We start from the raw sequence: 4,208 nt of genomic DNA, 5'->3' as shown, positions 1-4,208 counted from the left end.
GGGGCTATCCCCTAAGATCCATGGAATGGTCATATCTGCCAACCCGAGCACCTTCGATAGTGCCAAGCGTTTGGCACAAACTCTTGTCGATCCGGGAGTTTGTCAAGGCATTATAACCGCCATGCCCGAACAACCAAAAGGGGTGACATCAAGAGGAAGTTTTAGAACAAAAAGAAGGGCAACTGACACAAGAGCCCGCGAAGAAACAACAAATTATGGCAGTTCATGCCGCTACTGCCCCTGCACCCACTAAACGATACGCTGGGACCCTTCCAGAATGCGACAAGTGCAACCTCCATCACAATGGAGCCCGCCGAGAGATGCAATGCAAAAATTACAACAAGAAGGTTCACATCGCTCATTTTTGTAGGACATCCACCCAACAAAACACCCAAGCCGCTAATGCCAGGGTGAGCCGCACATGCTACGGTTGCGGCGAAACGGGGCATTTTAGGAAGGAGTGCCTGAAGGCACAGAATAGAAATGGCGGAGGCGTGGCAAGTGTTGTAAAAATGGGAAATAAGAAGGCCATGTGGGATCCCACCGTGGTTACTTGTACGTTTCTGCTAAACAACTCATAGGCATGCATACTTTTCGATTATGGTGCGTAGGAAACTTTTATGAGCCACCAGTTTAAACACTTACTTAAAAAGAAACCCCAGTCACTAAATGAAACATTCACTGTGGAAATGACCAATGGAAAAACAGAAAGCACTAAAGATATATTTGTAGGATGCACAATAACTCTAAACAATCATTCCTTCTGAATCGACCTAATGTCGGTCACAATAAGTAGCTTTTACATTATCATTGGCATGGATTGGTTAAGTCGTCACTATGTCGATATTATGTGTTACGAAAAGGTAATTTTCCTTAACCTACCAAATAGAGAAACCCTCTTCATATATGGCGACAAACCCGGCGTGAATCTACAAACCATCTCTTGTATCAAGTCTCAGAAGTATCTACGCAAGGAATGCCATGCCTTCTTAGCCCACGTGATGGATGAGAAGCAACGAGTGAAAGACATCAAAGATATTCCTGAGATCTATAACTTTCTCGATGTATTTCCAGAAGACTTTCCGGGAATACCACCCGTACGCCAAGTCAAGTTCAGAATCGGCTTGATTCCTGGAGCCACCCCCGTAGCCAAATCCCCATACCGCTTAGCACCGAATGAAGTGCAAGAACTGTCCAGTCAACTGAACGAGCTGTTGAGCAAAGGATTTATCAGACCAAGCTTCTCACCTTGGGGAGCACCGGTCTTCTTCATGAAAAAGAAGGACGGATCTTTCTGTATGTACATAGACTATCGGGAAATGAACAAGCTCAGTATTAAAAATTGTTATCCCGTACCTCGAATCGACAACTTATTTGATCAACTACAAGGATCTAGCTACTTCTCAAAGATTGATCTAAGGTCGGGGTACAATCAACTATGAATTCATGAAGAAGATATTCCTAAAACGACATTCAGAACTCGCTACGGACACTATGAGCTTGTAGTGATGCCCTTTGGTTTGACTAATACACTCGCAATGTTCATGGACTTAATGAACCATGTGTGCCGACCCTACCTGGATAAGTTTGTAATAGTATTCATCAATGATATATTAATCTATTCACGAAGTAAGGAGGAACATAGTCAGCATTTACGATAGGTCTTGGAGATGTTAAGGGCAGAAAAGCTATATGCCAAGTTCTCGAAATGCGAATTCTGGATTCGAAGAGTAGACTAATTGGGGTACGTAGTCAGCGAGGAAGGGATACACGTGGAACCTTCCAAATTCAAGGAGATTAAAAACTTGGCAACACCAAGAACACCGACGAATATACGCCTTTTTGAGGCCTTGTTGGCTACTACCAAAGATTCATACAAAACTTCTCCAAGATCGCAAAGCCACTCACTACCTTGACTCAGAAGGGAGTGACTTTCAGTCGGGGGAATAAACAAGAAGCTGGCTTCGAAACGCTTAAACATGCCCAGTGCAGTGCTCCAATTTTGTTTCTCCCTGAAGGGACCGAAGCCATTGTGGTCTACTATGATGCATCCAAGCAGGGCCTAGGATATGTGCTTATGGAAAGAGGAAAGGTCATTGCTTATGCTTCAAGACAAATTAAGACTCATGAGTTCAACTACACCTCACACAACCTCGAATTAGGAGCAGCGGTATTTGCCCTTAAGATCTAGAGACACTACCTTTACGACACAAAGTGCACCATTTTCACAGATCATAAGAGTCCATAGCACATCCTCAATCAAAAGGAGCTCAACATGAGACAACGACAATGGGTTGAACTGTTAAATGACTACGAATGCAAAATTCGTTATCATTCGGGTAAGGACAACATAGTAGCAGACACCCTAATTCGGAAGGAACATTCGGTCACCGAGTAAAATCATTGACCATGACCATTCATTCACACCTATCCACACATATCAAGGAGGCGCATCTAGAAGCCTTGAAACCCGAAAACGCCGAAGGAGAGGCCTTACGTGGAATGGATAAAAACCTTGAAGTTAAGGATGACGGAGCTTATTATCTCATGAATCAAATCTGGACACCAAAATTCGGCGGGTACAGTGACGTTTTCATGAATGAGGCTCACAAGACAAAATACTTCGTGCATCCCGGTTCAATCAAGATGTATCTAGACCTCAAGAAACTTTATTGGCGGCCGAACATGAAATCAGAGATCGCTACCTATGTAGGCAAGTTCCTGACTTACGCCAAGGTCAAGGTAAAATATCAAAATCCCCCGGGTTTGCTTCAGCAACCGGATATACCCGAGTGGAAGTGGGATCCGATAACCATGGACTTCATAACCAAGTTTCCCAAGACGACGGGTGGACTTGACCCCGTCTGGGTGATCTTTGACAGGTAACCAAATCTACACACTTCCTGCCAATAAAAGAGACCGACAAGATAGAGAAGCTAACAAGGATGTACATTAATGAAATCATACGACTACATGGGGTGCGAATATCCATCTTCTCCGACCGGGATTGTAGATTCACCTCACGGTTCTAGCAGTCACTATAGAAGTCCTTGGGGACCAAACTCGACATTAGTACAACCTATCACCCTCAAACTGACGGCCAAAGCGAGAGGACCATTCAGATGCTGGAAGACATGTTGAGAGCTTGTGTGATATATTTTGTTAAAGACTTGGACACCCACTTACTACTCATCAAATTCATCTACAATAACAACTATCACACTTGCATCAAAGTCGCTCCATTCGAAGCTCTCTATAGGCACCAGTGCAGATCACCTCTATGTTGGGCCGAAGTGGGTGACACACAACTAGTAAGACGACAAGTGCCTAATAGCATTCTTACTAGCCTAGATATCATATGGGAAACCACAGAGAAGATCATTCAAATCCATGCACAATTAAAAGCATCTTGGGCTCAGAAAAAGAGCTATGCGGATAAACAACGAAAACCCTTGGAGTTCCAGGTTGGCGACTGCTTGTTGTTGAAGGTCTCACCCTAGAAGGGAACAACACTTTTTGGCAAACATGGGAAGCTGAATCCAAGGTATATCGGTCCATTCGAGATCCTTGCTAGAATCGCCCCGGTAGCTTACAAACTTCGACTACCAAAGGAACTCAGAAACGTACTTAGTCCCACTCGACGAAATCGAGGTAAACGAGAGTCTATGCTTCATATAGGAACCTGTGGACATCATGGATAGGGAGATGAAGAGAACAAAACAAAGCCAAATACCAATAGTGAAGGTCCGCTGGAATGCCAAGCGAGGACCCGAATTCACCTGGGAACGAGAAGAGAAAATGAAACAGAAATACCCACAACTTTTCCTCTAGTTTGCAAGAACCCGTCCAAAATGAAAATTTTGGGACGAAATTCCATCTAACGGGGGGATGATGTGACAACTGGCAAATTTTGAGTCAAGCAAGTTCTAAAATGTATCTGTGTATAAGTGAATCCACAACATATCTTTGTTGTAGTAAAAATTTGAAAGCCAAAAGGGCATTATTTGAATAAGTAAATGATTGGAATGAGCCCTTGAAATCCAACAAGTAAGAGCATAAATCCTGAATTAAAGTACGCTTTATAGTGTTCGGCCTAGGAACCCATGATCATGGGATTTCGGTTGACACATAGGCTGAAATCACATGTGATTTCGGTTTACTTTAAAACCGAAATCACCACGTGATTTCGGTTGATGCATAGGCCGAAA

The sequence above is a fragment of the Lactuca sativa genome, chromosome 4 (genome assembly GCF_002870075.4).
Source record: "Lactuca sativa cultivar Salinas chromosome 4, Lsat_Salinas_v11, whole genome shotgun sequence".
Classification (NCBI taxonomy): domain Eukaryota; kingdom Viridiplantae; phylum Streptophyta; class Magnoliopsida; order Asterales; family Asteraceae; genus Lactuca; species Lactuca sativa.
Note: the sequence above shows the minus strand (reverse complement) of the source record.